This window comes from Microcebus murinus, chromosome 8 (assembly GCF_040939455.1).
Source record: "Microcebus murinus isolate Inina chromosome 8, M.murinus_Inina_mat1.0, whole genome shotgun sequence".
In the NCBI taxonomy this organism is placed as follows: domain Eukaryota; kingdom Metazoa; phylum Chordata; class Mammalia; order Primates; family Cheirogaleidae; genus Microcebus; species Microcebus murinus.
Window position 1 is genome coordinate 33840848 of NC_134111.1, and position 20854 is coordinate 33861701.

A 20854-nucleotide genomic window follows, 5' to 3' on the forward strand; every position below is an offset into this window, starting at 1 on the left:
GTACGTCCAGTGCCTGGGCAAAATCTCAGTTCTCTTTTCCAGCTGTCTTTTGGCTCTTTTTTTTCTACGAGAGCTGGTGTCATGGATCTTGCTTGTTTACTATCCACTCCACCACCTCATTCCTTTTTCCTGGAAGTGCCAACATGTTCCTCTACGTGCCGAACCTGTTCATCAGTAATTCCTGTTGGACTGTCATTCCTTTGGCAAACTGAAATGAAACACAAAAATCTCAAAATAGCTGTAACCAGACTCCTCAAACTTAATAAGTACCATATGTGCATACACTAAGAATTTCCTTTGTCCCATTTGGTAACTGGTACTTCTCCCCACTTTCCTGCCTCTTCCCTTGGTCCCTGTTTCCTACAAATGGAAGGCTGGCAGAGCTTGTCCTCTGCGAGTTCTGCCGACTTGACCAGTGGCTCATGCCTGTGTAGTTATGCTGCATCTTTTTGAATGTTGCGCACCGTTTCAGTCGCATGCACTGTTTAAAGAACTGTCTGTGCTTGTATTTTGTTTGTGGAAAGTGTCCATGGCATAGGGTTAATTCTGCTTGGCATCTTCATAGTGAGCCGACTCTTACCAGTGTGTGCACTGCATGTGCTTGTGTGTATACAGTAGGTTTTACCATGCAGCTCTTCTTCCTCCTGAGAGCAGGACTGGTCAACTGTTGATGCAAAGCCAGTAGCATTTGTTTATTGAGTTTTTAATGTGTGCCAGGCACTGTGTGCTAAGCTATACATATGTTAGGTCATTTAATCATCAAAATGATGTGGTTAGGTAGATGCCATTATCACCATCTCCCCGTTTTACCAGTTAAGGCGTGGGGGTGGTTAAGGTACTTAAGTGCTGAGTGATCAAGGATCCGAATTTTCAAGGCAGAGCTCATGCTCTTACCCATTTCTCAACTGTTGCTAAACTGCTAAGCCACATTATTCCAGGAATTGATTTAGCCCCTGAATGAGAAAGCCATAGAATGCGTAGTCATGGCTCCACTTTAACAGTGATACTTTTATTTGAGGGATTCTGCAGAATTCTGACTTTATTACGTCCCTTGAGGCCTTTGATTAAGAAACGAATTTCCTTGGTACATAATTAAATTCCGGCCTTGTTTCCTCAGAAGTTAGTGAGCTTTGTTGTCCAATACAGGAACCACTAGCCTGTGTGGCTATGGAGCACTTGAGATGTGACTAGTGTAACCCAGGAGCAAACATTTTAATTTCATTTCATTTGAATTAAAATTTTAAAAAAAGATGGTCAGTTTTTGGAAAAATTTTTGTATGTTTGGGACAACTTGGATATGTGAACTTGTTCTTTCAACTGTTTATTTTGGGAACTCTAAACATAAATCAAGTATATTTGAGAAAATTTAGCATGTGAATTGGAAGTATAAAATACACAGGATTTCGAAAGCTTATTTTGAGATCTTTTTCCTATTATCATTAATGATTTTATGTTACATGTCGAAATGATGTACCTTATTTAAACCAATAAATCTAAAATATTATTGTAATCACTAGCTTCAGTTCTTTTTACTTTTTTTTCTTTTTACTTTTTTAATGTAGCTACTAGAAATTTTAATTCTGTACATGACTCACATTAATAATTCTTTTAGATAGTGCTGTTCTGGAGCATAGAAGTGAACACTCCCCTATAGAACAATACCTTGCTAAATCAGGTGCTCAAAAGATAATTGTTAAATAGGTGATTTGGGGATGGGAGCTGACTGGGAAAACTGATTCAGTAGGAAGAACTAATGGAATCTGATTACTTTTGTTGAAATTGGTACTTATTTTAGGATATAAATGAAGTAATAATGATGCATAATAGACTTGGGATAACGTACACAATGCTTTATAGCCCTTTCAGTAAATTATCACTTTGAATCTCATGTGATAAAATGAAAGTGGAGAAAATTAACATGAGCCACTCACTCTCTTGTTCAGGATGAGTTTCCTGTTTCTGCAGTGAGCTGGATTACACTGGCGTCTTTGATTGGTTTTTCTTCTCTTTGGGGAGAATTTGCAATTAAATACATGAAACCCTCTGGGACCACCCAGCCTCTTCTGCCTTTTCACCTGCTGCCCAGCAGTTCTCTTGTGATCTGAGAACCTGACATGTTCGTGTTTCAGCTCTCCTTGCCATCATGAGTGACACCTGTGTGGCTCTCGAATCGGAATTGTGTCTGTATTGCCCTGGGACTCCACACAATGAGAAGTGACACATAGCTATTGTCATCACCCCTCCTCATTATCCATAGACCTCTGACAACTCTAGCTGCCTTGGCTAGTATTTCTTTTTCTACATGCTCCCTAAATATTTGTACGCCCCCAGAGCTACACATTTCTTCTGAATCATGTAATTTCTTTGTCATTCTGCATGCTTCCAGAGCTTTCCCTTGCACCAAGAGGGACTTCAGCTCCCTCTTGCATGGGGTACCCAGGGGTTGTCATACTGGGGTGGGAATGCTGAACCTCATGTGTCCTTACAGTTGGAGGGGCCCAAGGGTTTAATATTCTATCCTTAACTGATGATGCAGTTAAGAGTCAGGAAGTACACATGTTCTTCTACTATATTTTTTTTGGTTGTAATCTTTTTTTAAAAAAGTCTCAGTTCTTTAGTTTCCCCCTTTGTAAAATGGGAGCAGTATTTATATCCTAAGAGTATCCTGAAGAAGCATTATGCCATCATGAAGAAATGCAAATCCGTGATGTCTCCCATTTGGCTGTGTACTGCAATTCAGATTAGTTACCTGCTATTGGATTTGAAATGGTACATTAAACTGAAACACTGTATTTATTAATGGGAGGAATTTCTTCCTACTAAAGCTTTTAACAAGTGAATATCTTAAGTGTATGTTTTTCCTGTTTCCTACCCATACCCTCCCCACTTGGTGTCTATATTATTGCTTTAGAAGTTTCAAACAGATTTGAATAATTCTTAGCTTAAAAGATAGTCTTTTGCCTTCCTCCGTCTCATAGAGGACAAAAGTGACTATTTTAGAAGTAGGTGGTATTTGAGGCAGAATATCGCAGTGTTTAGGGCATACATGTAGGGAGGAGAAAGGTCTGGTTCTGATTCTGTTTCTGCCTGTACATTGAGTAATTGGTTAATAAATATTAATCATTCTTATTGACTATCTTCTTAGAACATGATTTAGAAGATACAGGTGAAAGTATTTGGCAGGTTGCTGGCTATGGTTTGTCAATGGCGGTTGACAACCAAGACGTGGTTCTTAGGTCTTGGGAAAGTAGGAAAAGAGCTGATGAAGAGGATAGGCTCATCTGTAGAAGGATATAGAAAGTTCCTTTCTTCTAGATTACAGAATGACTGTAGATGATATACTCTATAAGAGAAAAATATGCCTAATCAACCCGTTTTCCCCTTATGGCCGTAATTAGTACATAGTCCCAATAATGATGGTTGATAATATATTAATAATTTTTACCAGTCCCACTTCTAGATTCCATTTGTAGGCTTAATTCCAGATCGTAGATGCGGGATTTGACTTGTGTTAGGGGATCAAAGTGATCGTAATGGTGATATGCAGTTCCTGGAAGGAGTGAATCATATGTTCTGCTTATCACATGAATGGGTGAGCCAAGAGTTCAGTTATTAATAGCTAATTTAACATCTACTCAGAGAAACTATAAGGGAGTAAATACAATTATCATCTGAAAGTAGGAGCGGAGCAGGAACTTCATAGTTGTATATACTCTTTTAATAAAGGCTATTTGTTTTTTAAAAAAGGAGGATTGGCCTCCTACCACCGGTTAACTGTCTTTTCTCTTCATTTCTCTTGCTATGACCAAGCCCTGTTCTGTGGAAGTGTTAGAGAATGCTTGGCTTCACATAAGAGACCTCCCTTTCATGTCTAAAGAGGCAAGGAATGTAATTTTAGGTTGTTTGGAAGATCTAATTTTCAAAGCTATGCCGTTTAAAAAAAAAAAAAAAGCAGAAAAGTCCTGTAGGCTGTCGCTTTCTTAGTTTTATCTGAGCTGGCCTTACATTTTGCCCTTTGTACTGTTTGAACAGCCAAGGAATATTAGTTTAACTCCCTTGGCAATTTAGGACCACATTTTGTCTTTTGGAAAATGCATTTACAAATCAGGTTTTTATAAAACAAAGTGAGGCTGTTCAGCTTTTCATTTTGATCCTCTGAGGAGTGAGAGGCTGTTTAGATTGAGCGAGTAAGGTATATTTATTCTTTTTGACAAAGAAAGTTAAATTATTTACCAGAAAGCTCTTTAGTTTCCTGTACCTAGCTCTTGACTGCAGGGTGCCTTAAAAAAGCTGGGGACCAAAAATAAGCAAAAGAATGAAGTCTCAGTATAGTGCAGATGGGGGTGGGAGACGGGCCACTTGGGGGTGGTTCTGTAGCAGCCCTGCTCCAGGGCTGGAGCCAACATTTGTTTCCTTGTGGTTAGATTTAGAAACTTTTAACCCTGCCTTCTCACACTCCCTGAACTTTATAAATAGAAATCTTGTCATACACTGGATCACTTGGAGGCCTGAGATGAGTGAGTTTAGGGTTCTGATGATGTTGATGTCGGGGAAATGGTGTTCTTTGCTTGCAACGTTGCCAAGACTTTTCTTTGAGACAGGGAGTCTACCTTGGCATGTATTTTCACCCAACATTTCTTAAATTTGGCTGCATAATGGATGGTTTTTTGGGTGGGCTCCTGAAAATTCTGAGTACCAGGCTGTACCCTTGTGAGATTAAATCACAGTCTCAGGAGTGGGACCCAGACGGCAGTATTTCTTATAGCCCCTCGGAATTCCAGCATTCAGGCAACACTGGGAAGGAGTGATCACATCTGCACTCTAATAAAAGCCTGGCTTATGCATTGGCCACAAGAAGAAGAAAAGAAGCTTCCTTTCAAATGCAAAGTGACAGTATAATAGGAATGTACTTATTATGATATTATGATCTAGCAGAGTGATTTCATTGCTTCTATTAATCTAGTCTCTCTACATTATAGTAGCAGAGGCTTTATGAACCAGACATATGATAATTTTCCTTTATGGAAATAGAAACCTCCCAATGGTGTACTGAAGCATCTTTAGGTACCTTGAGGAGGTAGTACCTTGTAATTACCATTAATAAATGATCCACAGGTTCTCGATGTCCAGTTAGTGTATGTGACTTCAGTCACTTATGTCTCAATTTGTGCAGGTCCACAACCCTATATTGGTATTTCTGATTGGAAAGCAAGAAAAAAATTTTTCTTTCAAAGTATCTCATTTGGTGAGCACTGCCTAGCCAGACCTGAGCTCACCTGGCAGCCAACCCGGCCTCAGCTAAAGGGAAGCTACTTGAAGTCTTTATTTGTCCCGCTTAGCATGAATGTTTGTGTTTGGCTACAGAAATTCTAATTCTATGGGATGCTGCCCCAGATATGACTGTATTAAAAAGAGTACATGATATAGGCATTATGTTTATTATCTTTCCAGATTCCAAAAGCATCGTGATTTCTGAAAGACAACTGGCTCTAAGTGAATCAGATAAGGGATTGTGGACCTGTCATTGTTATGCCAGTTTCAGGGTCCCATTTACAATCATACAGCTGGCCTCTGCATTGTAGCTCTGCCACTGTCTAACCTTGGACAAGCTACTTGAATTTTGTGAGCCTTAGTTTTCCATCTGTAAAATGATGTGAATGATGGTATCTGCCTTAAGAGCTATTGTGAGAGTTAAGAGAAATAATGTACATAGAGTGTTTTAAAAATGGAAGTTTAAGGAAGTTGCAACTACCACAAGGTCTTCCTTTGGGCACTATCCTGGCACATGGTGCCCATGTAGGAGCCCTCAAATACAGGTTCCTTGTAGATGGGAGTCCACTGTGTATTATAGTGATACACACACAATGTTGTGTTTTTCAAGCAGGGGCTGAAGGTTGGGTCTTAGAATCTATTTAGTAAGTTGTGATCTTGTAAACCACTTTATATAGAAAATATAGTAATAGAATAAAGTGTGCATTGCATCAAGTAAAGGTGATTTTTGTATGAACTATTTTATACTTGCACATTTATATTAATATGTTTATGTTCTGAGTCACAATCCTTGCATTGTGGGAGTGGCAAATGAAAAGGATTGAGGAATAGATTTTTATTAATGGAAAAATGCTTCTGTTCACTCTCTCCAGAGAGCACAGTTCCCAAGCAGTTTTTAGTGGTCTGCTTATTTTTAGTGTACCGAGGTGGTCTAATACACACGTAATAACACACGTGGTGATTTAGAGAATTGAGAAAATTATAAAAGTTCCTTTTGGTTATACTATCCCAAAAATTATGGCTAAAGATTTCATTTTGATTCAAATGATCTGAATAAGTTGCCTTTCTTATTTCATATTGCCTATGTAGAACCAGTATTGAAAAGTCTTCAGAGAAAATATTGACAATACCTTTCTGCCAGGAAACTCTCACGTCAGAAAGGCATATACTAAATTTCTGGAACCATGTAATATTTGTATAGTTGATCACATTTGGGATTTTCTGCCCCTCTGGAGTTTGTTTAGTCATAGGCCAAATTTATTTAACACCAAGCCAAGGAAGTGATACGTTAATTTGCTCTTGCCCCATCTTGCTCACCCAGTCAGTGTGGTGATCTTGTTCTTGTGCTTTTCTTACTAGCTCTGTGATTCACCGATGCTTTTTGAGTGTTGGCCAAAGAGAAGTCTATTTTTTTTGAAGTTAAAAATTCCTTAATTTTTTATTCCTGGTACCACTACCACAATTTACAGGGCAATATACCTGATGTAATGAAAAGAAAAAGACAAAGACACAACAGATAAAAGACCTCAGAAATGTACATCTAGTTGACACGACATTGCATTCATCAATAGCTGCACTGTTTGCAAACTGTGGCTATGATAGTCCTGAACAAGAAGGGTTTCCTGTTTAAGCTGCAGTAACTTTTCTGACTATGGATCATTGTTCCTTCTGTGGCAGATTTTTCCAGTTCCTCTAATGCATTTGGGACGACTGTCTCAAGGTAGCCTGCAGCTTTTCTTGACAACTCCTTGTTCTCTCTCCTGGTAAGACTGTAGCCCCTTTCTGCTGTTTTTAGAACATTTCTGCTACCGTATTCACCCACTTCCACCACCAGATCCCTAACCACCACCATATGGACTGCCCGAGCTTCTTCCACCAAAACTGTCCCCTTTCATGGGTCCGTATAATTTGATTACTGTTGTCCACTATAATTTCCAAAATCATTATATTTCCCACCACCACCATAGTTACCACCTCCAAAATTTCCTCCTTCATTGTAACCATCATATCCTCCTCCACCACTGCCATATCCACCACCTTGGTTTCCATATGCTGGTCCACCACCATAGCCCCCTCTACTATAACCAGGACTGCCGCCATAGTTGCCACCGTCACCGCCTCCATAACTACCTCTGCTGCCACCACCTCTACCACCATAGCCTCCTCTTCCACCAAAGTTTCCACCATGGCCAAAATCACCACCACCTCCAAAGTTTCCCTCACGACCTATAAAGTTGCCAGATCCACATCCCCGACCTCTTTGTGATCCAGCAGACTGCATCTCTTGTTTAGAAAGGGCCTTTTCACTTCACAATTATGCCTATTAATAATGTGCTATTTCTTTCTTTTTTTTTTTTTTGATACAGAGTCTCACTTTGTTGCCCAGGCTAGACTGAGTGTCATGGCATCAGCCTAGCTTACAGCAACCTCAAAGTCCTGGGCTCAAGCAATCCTGTTGCCTCAGCCTCCCATGTAGCTGGGACTACAGGCATGCGCCACCATGCCTCACTAATTTTTTTTTTTTTTTGGTATACATGTATGTATTTTTAGTTGGTCAACTAATTTCTTTCTATTTTTAGTAGAGACGGGGTCTTGCTCAGGCTGGTTTCGAACTCCTGACCTTGAGCAGTCCACCCGCCTCGCCCTCCCAGAGTGCTAAGATTACAGGCGTGAACTACCGCGCCCGGCCTAGTGTGCTATTTCTGAACGACGGTTTTATCAACAGTATCACTATCATCAAAAGTTACAAAAGCAAATCCTCCCTTTTCCCACTCTGCCCATCTTCCGTACCTTCTATGGTTTCAATCTTGCCATACTTTTCAAAGTAGTCTCTCAAATTGTATTCTTCTGTATCTTCTTTCATACCACAAGCAGAAATTTTCTTCACTGTTAGATGGGCACCAGGCTTTACAGAATCCTCTCTAGAAACATCTCTCTTTGGTTCCACGACTCACCTATCAGCCTTGGGTGGTTGAGCATGCATTGCTGTACCCACCTCTTCCACACAAGAGTACGTCACAAAACCAAAGCCCCTAGAATGTTTCCTATGGGGGAGTCTCTCATTACCACACAATCTCTGAGTGTGCCCCATTTCTCAAAATGTCCTCTTAAACTATCATCTGTAGTTTCAAAGGTCAGACCACCAACGAACAGTTTTCTCAACTGCTCTGGTTCCTTTGGATCATGGCCCTCCATTTTGAGACTGGATTCACTTCTTCCAACTCGAGTTCAATATGAAGAGAAGTCTTTTACGTTTAAATGTAAAGCATTTTAATTGAATGGAAAATGAGCTTCAGTAGCTTTATGGAATTAAGATTCAGTCAGCACTTACTTCATATACGTGTTTAGACTGATGCAGGGGATTGGTAACCATGGGGGCTTGAATGGACAGGGGGAGCCATGGAGCTTTCACTTTACAATTCTTTTATCTGATAGCTGGGCAGCAGAGGAAAACCGTCACAGAGCCATTTAAAGAGGTGTCGTTGCTGTTTTATTTATATCACTGAGTTGATTGCATGGGTTTTGTCTTTTTGGGGCCTATATAACATAGTGAATGGAATAGAAAATTGAAGTTTTGCCCGTATAGCTTACTCTCCAAATTCCAAGTGATTGTGGGCAAGTCATTGAATCTTCTGAAACCTGTTTGCTTGTCTAGAAATTGAGGAAAATGCACATGCAGAACTTACTTTGAAGAATTATGTGAAAATAAGTGAAATAAATGTGTGAAGGAATCGTTGAAAACTAGTAGCTGCTATTCAAATGTAAAAATGCACAGTGATAGAATGCTGGAAAACTTCTGAGCATAGGGTCTTTATCTATTTCATGTTTGGACCCGTAAAATACAGCTGACATAATGCAGCACTTCAGTAAATCCTGGGAGTTGGTTTACCTCTAAGTGCTGTTAGGTTTTACCTCCCTTTTTATTATTTAGATGTGAACACCGAGAAGATATTGAACCTGTTACACTGAGTTCTTGACACAGAAAGTGGAACTTACCAGTTATTAATGTGTATTTTAAAATTGCTAAAACAATATATATATATATTTAACATTCTTACCACAAAAAAATAAGTTGGTGAGGAGATGGATATGTTAATTCACTAGATTTAATCTTTCTGTAATGTATTTGCATCAAAACATCCCATTGTACCCCCAAATACATACAATTATTTGTCAACAAAATTAAAAGAAAATAGAAATTGGGACTCAGTCTCAGATTTAGCACCTTGAGCGATTATGTATTTCTGGTGAGGCCAGGTGTCCCTTCAGTAGGGCATGTGGGGTGCCATGGTTTGGGCAAGAGTGGTCCCGTGATGTACTCAACCTTTTATGAACACAATGATGATTCATTTCAAATTTCTGTCTCAGACAGTATCCTGAGGACCTTATGACCAATGTCAACAGTATGGCCTCCTTTCAGAGTCTTTGATGGCAATTGGTCAAAATGTCCCAAGATTGCACTATTGTAGGAATGGCTCCAACTTAAAACATCAGCTGTATTTACTATTTGATGACATACTGTAGCCATTGTGTATATTTTCGAGTTATTCCAAAAAGGAAGAAGTGTAGTGCTCACATTTTGTAGATGAGAGAGAGTTTAATTGACGAGGTCATAAAGCTACTAAATAGCAGTCCTGACAAGACCCCTCCACAGTAGGCTGAACATCCTGGATAAATCTGGTGTCTGACAAATATTTCTGGGATTTAAAAAAAATAATTATGCTGACTCTGCAGTCCTCACCTCTGAGAAATAGAAGCTCATGGGAAGAGTTCTGGGCGGAGGGGTGAGTCCATTGTCAGTTAATTTGGGGGCAGAAAGTTCTATCTGAGAAGTTAGCATAATTGTTTGTGTAACATCTCGTTTACCATCTCAAGCTTCAAAACAGAATTATAAACAGTATTTGGTTCTCAAAACATGAAAATGCACCTGGTTAGAAACAAAAAGTATGGGAATGCTTCGCTTTTCTGAAAAGATAGGGCTGGTAGCTTGAAAACTCCTTATTTGGGTTGGAAAGCTGACTATAGAGATCAGGCATTTTAGTACAGTAAGCCATATCAGATATCTACTCCTTAAATCCATAGACACTTATTATATAAGAGCCTGTTACTAGGCTCGTCATTAGCCTTCGTTTTCAGAACTGGAGTTTTCACTAGTAAATTCTGGGGTGGTGGTGGGAGCTTAAAGGAATACTTGTACAGACTCGGGGAGTCTCTTAACTTCTTGGGTGCTCAGTGTCTTCATCTGTAAAATGAGGAGTTTGGGATTAGATGACCTATGAAATATCTTCCCCCTCAAAAAGAGCATGGTGTCCAGCCATCCATACTTGTTTCTTCCTTTGATTCCCTTCAGCTCTGTTTGCTGTAGATCCTAGGTCATGACATCTGTGTCTCAGCACAAGCAGCAGAAAAGATGGAAGTCTCAAGAAGATTGTCTGTTGAAGGTTTTTGGTCTATTTGGAGCCTCTCAGGTTCTGGCCAACCCAAATAGGTGATGTTCTTGTATAATTTTGCACTGGGAAATCAAAACAAAACAAAATAGTGGAGGGAAGTAGAAGATGGATGTTGAGTATAGGTTGTACAGTAACGATATAAAAATGGTTTGGATCCTTTGTAATTATGGTCTGACATGGTTCCAGTAAAGGTGTCTCTGGTTAAATGAGGTAAGACATGGTGTGTATATATACACACAAACTATATACATGGAGACATAGCAGCTGCTAAATTTAATGCCCCATGTTGCTTCATACCACTTGCAGTTTTTAGTGAGTCAGCACAGTCTGCTGAACCAAGCTTCAGCAGACTCATCTAAACACTATTATTGATAATTCACAAGGGGCAGTTAAAAAACTTTAAATAGCAGAACCTTTGTTGCCCAAACTAAAACTTACACAGAGAACCCCAGTATACAAAACAGTTAAAAGACAAACAGTTCAGTTTTCCTGGGCTCCCTTGGGGCCTCCAGTGGACTCTGGGGACTTCAGTTACATTGTTTGGAAAATTCTGATTGAAAAGTCTTTTAGTGTCATTGTAAAAAGGCAAAATATAACATGTAACAAAATCACAAAACACCATTCTATAATGTGATCTTTTTTTGTTTTTATTATTAAAGTAGCAATTAGTTCTCTTGATTGAAAATCATTTGTGCTTAATGTTTGTTGAGTGATCTGGAAAAAAAAAAGTCCACTGTATAAAGACTGATGTAGCCTGAGAGCTGAATTGCAGGAGGGTTTCTTGCCTTATAATGGCTGAAAAAGACAAGAGTGAGTTTTACTAAAGAAGTTTATATAGACTAAGTTAAGCAGAATAAAGATTAAAGCTTGTGGCTTGGTGAATTTCAAAGAAATATATATATATAAAAGGACTGTATATGCCTGATTATAAGGCAACCCCCAGATAAAGCAGTATATCCAAAAATCAATTTTGGGTGTGTAAACTCCGTGGAATATCAAGGAAATAATTGAAAGTATGTTAATATGTTGTTACATATACAAAATATGAAACAGTTAATTTAGAAAATCTGCATTTTCCCACTCTCAGTTGTCGTGAAGCAGTTTTATTTAACTCTTTACATTCAACACCAATGTCTTCATCACCAGAACCACTTTCTGGCTGCTCTGCAGTTCCAGAGCACACCATCTTTATTTCCAGCTAAGTTTTTTAATATGACACTTTTTGAGTCTGTATAATAATCAATTTTGCATTAACCCTCTGACGTTGTTTTTACATTTAAAATTGCATGGTGTCAAAAATAATTATTCCGAAAGAAGAAAAAGCTTAAGTATATTGGCTTTTAAAAAGAACGTAACTGGCTGATTGATGGATTCATGGCTGTTGTAGATTCGATTTTTATTTTCGTATCTGCATTCTTTCCTTTTGCCATGTGAGTTATGTTGGTTGAGAGTGTATTTCCTGCTCCGCTGATGTTTGGCTTGGCCTATAACCTATTTGGCCAAAGAATATAAACGAACGTGATGCAAAGGGATGCCTTAAATGGGATGCCTTTAATGCGATGGGGCTTTTGTGCTCCTGTGGTTGTCATGAGAAAAACATATGCCCAAGGTAGATGCCACCTCTTCAGCCTGGACCCCAGAAAGGATCAGGGGGTGTGGCAGGCCTGATCCATCCTTACCTTAGTGGGCAGGCTGCAAGTCTTTAAGATGCATCAGACAACAACTATCTATTGGCCTAGCCGATCTAATTTGACTACTACAACTCAACAAATCTAGTAATAATCGTCTTTTCTTTTGCAGAGTTCTGCAAAAGAAGTTGAATTCAAGATAGTTTAGATAATTTCTAGAGTAAAAATAACTTTGGGGGATAATGACCACCTACCAAGGGTTCCTCAGGAACCTAGGATTCTTGACAGAAAGTATTTTCAAGAATGCAGTATACTTGAAAACCAGATGCATGCAGTGAAAAATGTATCACCAGCCTTGAGTGCACTGTTCATTATTCCAGTGAGACCTCCAAGGGCCTATGAAAAGAAGGCTGGTGTTTTCCTCTTCAGTGACTCATTTTTCAGTACAGTAGGAACAAAATTTTGGCCTTCATTAGGCATAGTCGCAGTCTGTACACATTCATTGGGTTTTGTGAGATGCACATGTATAACAGGCACTTCCCATTTTATTCTGCAGATCTTAAGCGTATGTATTTGTTTGTACATAGTCTGCCTCTCTGTGCTTAAATTTCATGAATTCTCTTTATGGCTCTCTAAAGAAAACTAAGCAATACCAGTATAAAAAGTTCAGATTTATATTTATTTTCAAAAATTTCTAAGCAGAAGAGTTTGAGATAAAATATCTCTACTTATGTCTACATTTATTTACTGCTTACCTAGTTTACTAATGAGATTTAGATACCCAAAATAGATTATTTAACCGAAACCATCCAGGTTGTGCAATTTCTTCCTAAAGTACATTTAATTGATAGAATTTTAACCCACTCTCCTTTCATTATCCTTCATTTCTTTTCAAATGACTACCCTTGATCATGGCTGTTACTGACATAGCACTTTCAACAGCCCAAAACCAAGTTTTTAGCCTTTTAAATACTTTCTCTAGCTTTGTTTCATATGAGACTCACGTGGGGAGCTTTAAAAATAGTGATACCCAGGCTCCTTCCTGGAGATTCTGATTTAATTAGTTTAGGGCGGGGCCCAGACACTGTTTTTTTTTTTTTTTTAAACATTTCCCATGTGAGTCTAACTTGTAGTCAGAGTTAACAACCACTGATAGAGCTACAACCTTTCTGTAAATTATATTATTGAAATTAAGCAATTTAAATTAAAAATAGGTTTTACATGTAGGATTGTACAGTTAGGTCATCTCCAGTGTTCGGATTAACCTGATAATGTCAGATCTTCTAGGAAATGGGTGTCATGGTTGCAGATTTATCCCCTGTTTTTAATCTGCATTTAGACCATTCTTGGTAGGCTGATGGGAAAAATGAGTTGCATAAATAAAACCTTAATACTAGCCTGGGGATAACTACCTTCTTTTATGACTCCAGTCATTTAGGTAGAGCTTAAAGTTGCCTCTTAAATCACGCTGCCTCAGTCAACTTTATGGAAACTGATTTAAATAGTGGTGAACTTTCCTCTGCTGTGGAGAGGAGCCCGGTGGATTTGCTCAGGTGACCTCAGTCACACTGAGCACAGTGGAGCCTTGTTAAGGACCCAGAAGTCGGCAGTCTTACCTTTCTCTGCCAGATGCCTATGTAAATAGTCAATGACAGGTTGCTATAAAAGTTTCAAATACCTAAGTGAACACAAAGTTTTCAAAGGAAGAAATACAAAGCCTTTAGCATGTGTACTTTAAAAAAAAACAACCTTAAGTCCACAGAACTGGAACTGTGTATTTTCTTTTACCATATGAATCTTTTTTAGAAGAGGAGAGGAGTTTTTTTTCTTCCCCAGTGCCTAAATATTTATCGTTTGAATATATAGCTCCATATATATAACTCCATATACTCTATGAGTCTCTGAAGGAGTGATAGTTGTTCCCCTGGCCAGCAGGACTCATACTACTGTAATTGCTCATCATGTGATTCCTAGTGTCTTTGCGATACAGTCACTCTTCCAGGATCCTTCTCAGCTTGCGGGGAAGTTTATGGTCATTTCCTTAAGACCGGCTTTGGGTTTTGAGCATGAGGAGGTGTGCTTTTTGGATTTGAATTTTGGCTTTTCCACTTGATAGCTGAGTGACTTTGGTGGTTTTTTTTTTTTTTTTTTTTTTAACTTCTCTAAACCGTATTTTCTTAATCTACAAAATGAGAACAATTACTGTTGCCTATCTCATAGGGCAGCAGTGAGGATTAAATGAGATCTTTCAAGGCATTAGAACACGTTCTGCCATCTGTAAACATTGGCAGCTGCTACCCAGCACTGTTACTACTCGTGTGAGTACTACCACTGCTTCTCCCGATACTGTCCCAGTTGTTAATCTTTGAGAGTGTTATAAAACATTGGGCAAACTGAGGTCTTTGGTGAATTATTAAAAAACAAACAAACAAAAATAACTTTTTCTCTATGCCTTTTGTTATGAAACAGAAGCTCCCAGGAGCAAATTCATGAGTCAGAGGCTTACCTTTGTGGTTATAGGCTCATTGAGGGCAGGAGTCTTTTATTCTACTCCTAACCTCCCAAAAAAGTTAGGTGAAACCCATCCCCCCCATGCAACATTTTTATCAGCTATATTGAATATAAGATTCAATTAATGTGAATCTTATGGCTTAGTCCTGTTGCCATAGGAATTCTATGAAGATTGGACACTTTTTTCATGATACTTTGACTCTTAAAAAAAAAACAACAAAACAATCCTAAAAGCATCTTGGAGTGGCTGAAAACTGGAAGCTTAAATCTCCAAGTTCAAGTCTGTGTCACTGTAGTCTGAGTGGAAAGTCATCATTTCCTTTAACCAGAGGAATGTGCTGAAACAGTAGTAGGTGTTGGTTAAAATTAGAGTCAACTATTTCCATCACCAGAACTACAGACACTTAAAAAAAATAATAAATCACAGAGCTCTCCTAATTTTTTCTTGTGTGTTCAAGTGGTTTTTGATTCAGTTCAGCTAACTGCAATTGGATTCTGTCCCTGGCCTTGTCTCATGACATGCATGATAGACTTTCTAAACCCGGTGGTGGAAACTCAGAACTCTTCCCAGGGATGGGCCCTTAAGAATTGGCATCAGGCGCTGTCTCCCGGTGGTGTCCCCTTTGTGCCCCTCCCTCCCTGATGCTGAGCCCTGGGGAAAGATTCAATGTGGACATGATTTGTGTTTAATAGCTCATTACTGTGCGCCTGCTCTGCAGCTCTCCTTCCCTACCAGTGAGCTTGCCAAGGCCCCGGCACTGTAACTGTACACATGTGTTCCTAGACTACTACAGGAATTGTTCATCTCTTGAACCTATTTATTTGTAGCTAATAGCTAGAATTCGATGCCTCTTGAGAACCGCAGAAATGCACACACAGACAGTTTCCATGGAGAAGGAAAAAAATAAACTACTCACAATCCAGGATCCTGTTTTTGTCTAAGGAAGGTACAGTTTGTTTGGGATCCTAAGATGTACAGGGTGCAGGTGATATAGTCCCCAGTGTTAATGTGTCTGCAGTGTTGGGGCCAGATAATGGATCCTCTCAGGTGTTCTCAAACTACGGCCCGCGGGCCACATACGGGCCGGCCGCCTAGCACATTTATCCAGCCCTCTGGGTGTTTTTGCCACCGCTGCCTATCCTGCTTAGCAGCCGACTGGTCCCTGGCCCACAGTGCGCACTCTCCAACAGTCTGAGGGACAGTGAACTGGCCCCCTGTTTAAAAAGTTTGAGGACCCCTGCCTAGACCAACAGCCCCCAAGCTTTTCCACAGACAGTGGGGGCGGGTTGTTGTATGGGCTCTACCTCGGATCATCAGGCGTTGGATTCTCCTGGGGAGTGTGCAACCTGTGCAGTTTGCAGTGGGGACCACGCTTCTATGAGGGTCTGATGTCTCCGCTGATCTGATTGGGGGTGGGCTCGGGTGGTGATGGAACAGTGGGGAGTGGCTTTGGATGCGGGTGGGGCTTTGCTGGCTTGCCCACCGCTTGCCTCCTGCTGTGTGGACTGGTTCCTGGCTGGCTGTGGAGTGGTGCCAGGCCGCAGGCCCCCCCCCCCAATTGGCGACTGCAGCTGTAGACTGGTCAATTGTATTGAATCAAACACTTGCTAGACTCCTAAGTAGTTTTCCCAGGGTAATGGCCGTGGTCACTTCACATGTGGTTTATTTTGGCCTTTTCCTCCCTCACATGCTGAATTATAACAGTGCCACTGGTGTGCAGTTCCAGAGCTTCTCAGTTTTTCCATCTGATACCTAACATTTACAGAATGACTTTAAATATTTGCCTCAGCCCAAGGTCTTGGCACCCAGCACCTTTTTTTCCTGCTTACAGAACTTTAAAAGTCTGTGCTACCATTTTTCTCAATGAACAAGCCTAGTCAAAAAGATAGATTGATGGCTTTAGGATTTAGGCTGTACACAATGAGGCAGAAGAGATTTACTGAAGGAAAAAAAGGTGCTCTCAGGGCTTAGGGAGTGCCTGGTACATGAATGCATCCTGTCTTGACAAAAAGCTGGACGTAGCAATGTCCTGGGGCGCTCACAGTAAGTCTTATGTAAGAGACATGGCCATTTTCAAGGTTGTTCACCAGTGATAGACGAATAGGTGGTATTTGTTATATCTATATTTTTAAATTTATTCTAGAATTTAGAATAATCCTCTGATCTGGGTAGTTTTTAACATACAAAGTGGTTGTGCTTATGATTTGAAAACTTATCTGTTAGGTGTTTGAAAACTGACATTGTGTCCTCCATACCAATAATGTTATAAAAAAAACAAAGGTTTTTAATGTAAGTGTGTTAAGAATACTCCATGCATGAAGGTGAAAGCTAGTGACTCTTTGAATAAGAGGATTGCTTTCTGGTAGGGGGAGCTCTGTTTCACCTAGAAATTGTAGCAGAAGAGAGACCACATCTCTTCTCCTACAAGCAAAGAATAGTTTGGGAGAAAGCTTAGTGAATTCACTGATAAAAGAAAGCTCTAAAAATTTTTTTATTTATTAAACCACACCTTAAGCGGTGCAGAGACATGAGAGGGGCATGCCATTTTCAAAAAGGATATTAAGAGGTGGGATTTTATTGTATAATTGGCAAATTCCTCATGTCTGGGAATAATTGCTTGATTTCATGGAAAGAACGAGAACTTGGATATATTGAGGTCTAAGATAAATAGATAGCAACGGATCATGCTGGTCCCCATGGTTACCGGGAGCCAAGCTCAAGTGGATTGTTATCCTGAGCAAGCCTGTGTCAGGATATTCTTGTCACCTTTCAGCTCTTCGGTATTTGTTCTCTTTTTTGAATCAGCAAAAGAAATCACTGTGAAATTAGTGTAATTCACAGGATGTTGCCCTGCCATACTGCATGCTTATGTGTCACAGATGTGAGCTTCCTGCCACCCTCTATTAAAGGAGAACTTTTTATGTTCTTAATCATATTCAATTCTTTGGGAGCTATTTACATAGCTGCAGTTGGTTGATAGAGAGCTGGGGACTGGGCTGTGAGCATCTTGCCTTGGAAATAAATTTTGGGGGTTATATGAATTACTCTACCCAGAAAAACCTCAATTAACTAGGATTACTTAGAGAATAGACAGTTTCTAGCTAATTGAATTTTCTTTTGCATCGAAGGTTAAACACTTTACCTTTTCTCAACCTTTCTTATTTCCTTTCTTTTGCTTTCAGAATTCAGATGTTTGGGTTTTGAAAGTATGTTAATGTTTCTTTGAGTTAGTCTGTAATGGTACTTTGAAATATCCTTATGAATGAATAATGAATCTTGATGTTCAGATCTTATTTTCTACAGGGGGTTAAGAGTCTTAAGGTTGGCTGCTGAAATCTCTAGATTTTTTTTTTTTTTTGCAGGGGAAGAAATAAGTCCCTTTTTGTGTAGTTTTGTTTTCTTGTGTCTTAGATTCACAATAAAAATATCTAATCACCATGCCCAGCATTAGTAAGCCTAGTTATTTACATAGTGCTGCTATTTGAACATTTACAAATATTCTAGCAAAATATAACAGAAATGTGTCATTAACAGACTGCTTAAGATATGGATTTTTCTTCAATGTGTGTTGATTAAAGTCAAATTTTATTTATTTTTTTAATAGGCTATTGGGTTGGCTCTTCTGCGTAATCCAGACAATAAATGCCATCCCACAAATATTTATTGGGTATCCACCCTGTGCTGCTTATATACCATGTGAGGCAGTTTTAATATCAGTATTGATGTCACAGCATAAATGTATCAACCTCTGATAACCTTTGCATAAATCTTATTTTCTAAAGCAATGGAAACTTGTCCCTAAGGGACTTTGTGGTCTTAACAGTTTTGATTTCCTCGTTTGAAATTCATGTTTGAAATTTTTGTAAGCTTTCCAAAAACTTTTTTCTTTTGCACTCGGTACTTAAAAATAAATCTAATTCCAAAAGTTAAAATACTGTCATTTTCATTAATCATAAATTCTGGATATCCAAAAATACAGAATTTTTTCCTGAACTTAGGTGAAAGGATTGCTTTAATTTCATGTAAAAGTTAATTTCTAATATTTTCAAATATGTCATTGAAAGTTTAGTATCTCAAAGTAGAGTTTGCATTATCACCTATCAATAACAGTGAGAGCTGAAAATAAGTCAAGAGTAATAGTTTATATTCTAGATTTTTTGGCTTAAATACAAATGGAACCAATTTCCAAGGGTTTCAACCCTTAATTCTCGATCTAGCCAAAATACGACTATCAAAAAAAAAAAAAAATTTAGAACATACATGAAAAAACCTGAACAAAATGTGGCAAAGGTTAAGGTTTGACAAGAAGTGGGTCTGACTTCATGGGGAATGCATTATAGTCTCTATACTCATGTGTGTTTGAAATATAATAAAACACTTTTAGATGAATTATTTCTTTTAGAACATTTTCTGCATATCTACAAGTGTTTCATTTTAGTACTCTAAAATGAAACACTTGTAAACATTTTAGTACTCTAAAATGAATGGAGCCTATGCTGGATCTTGTTGGGGTTTGCGATTTATAGATGTTAAAGTAAATTTCACACATCAAGATGAAATAGTCTCTGTGAGGTCTTTATAAAGAGCTTGCCTGTGGTTAGTAGTAGCAAGTGTCATCTTATTTTTTGACAGTTGAGGGTAAGAGAGGTCAGGCTATTGGTGAAAACCTTAGAACTAGCAAGTCAGCAAATAAGGTTTTTAGCTGCTTAAGCCTTTGGTGTTTTATTGTTATTGAAGCGTTGGTCACACCAGCGAGACTTGTTCAATCAAAAGTGCTGTTTTTTTCCAAGATGTGGTCACATAAGAAAAATCAATAATACTGAGATAACAAAGAATTTACTCTTTGTGTATCCACTTTGAATCTGGATTGTATACATACGTGTATACACATACATAAACTCACATACATATATATTAATACATATCTGTATATATTTAATCACAGTACTTAATTTGCCTCTAAAACTATAACAGCCACATAATGCCTATGAGTTAAATTAGACTGGCTTGAAACAATCTGCAAGATCCTGGTAAATTGTTTTGGTGTCAGTTGGGACATGAAATGAGGGAGTATGGATATTTTAGCACAATATATAGGGCAGATTATATATAAATGCATATATTTATATGTAGGTTTAACTCCCTTCCCACTGAAGTGACAGAAAAGGAATAAATCCATAGGAAATAGGAAAGATCTCTTTAGTGAGTATGAAATACTGAGGAATTCCTGGAAAATAGATGGTAGCTGGGGCCAGAGGAACACTTTAATGATATTCTTTCACATAAAGAGAGGACGAAGCCACAAAAAAAGTGTGATGAAGTGGCTTCTAGGGTGGAGCTTCACACGGTGTCTGAGTTCACAGTCCACCAGGTGGGGCGTAGGTGTGGTCCTGCCCGTGGGATGGTAGACCCTGGTGGGCACCCTCCCTCCAGTCCAGGAGAAAGAGCTGCTGCTTGCTCACAGGCTAAAACCATGAGAGGCGCTTTGGCGGGGAGGAACAGCAGGGGTTTTCTCTGCAATGGGGAAAAAACTGAGCTTCAAGGGAAGGACACAACAACAAAATGATTCCTGGCAGCCAGAACAGATGGAAAGGTGAAGGCAGCACCCAGAAAAGGAGAGAGATAATTCTACCTGGGAAATAAAGCCTCCTTTATTTGGCAGTTCTGGGGCCCCAGCTTGTCTGTCTGCGTTCCCTTCATGCTCTCTACACACGAGAGTCTGCGTTCCAGCCCTCTCTTTTTAGGGAGGGGCTGGGTATAGAAACACACCGCAATGGAGGAAACTCTCACCAGGCACCTGTACCAGTAGGAGATGGGATTAGTGCGGCAAATGCACTCAGGTGTTTCAGGAAAATGAATGGCATGAAAGAAGGACCAAGATAAGCAGAACATCCGAGCTAGAGCAGCCAGCAGGATGGCTGACGATCCTCTGTGCTTACTGTCTGTGTGACACAGTGCTTGCAAAGGCTGTGGACTACAGTTCACAGTATTTT

The 20854-nt window shown here is 39.2% G+C and overlaps 1 protein-coding gene and 2 pseudogenes across 16 annotated transcripts in view; 1 reads left to right on the top strand and 2 right to left on the bottom strand.

Moving 5' to 3' along the window:
- Positions 1–20854, top strand: part of FMNL2 (formin like 2) — a 302649-nt gene that overhangs the window by 121566 nt on the left and 160229 nt on the right. The window lies entirely within an intron of this gene.
- On the bottom strand, positions 117–7605 carry LOC142861025 (uncharacterized; annotated as a pseudogene).
- Positions 7968–8466, bottom strand: LOC105879597 (heterogeneous nuclear ribonucleoprotein A3 pseudogene; annotated as a pseudogene).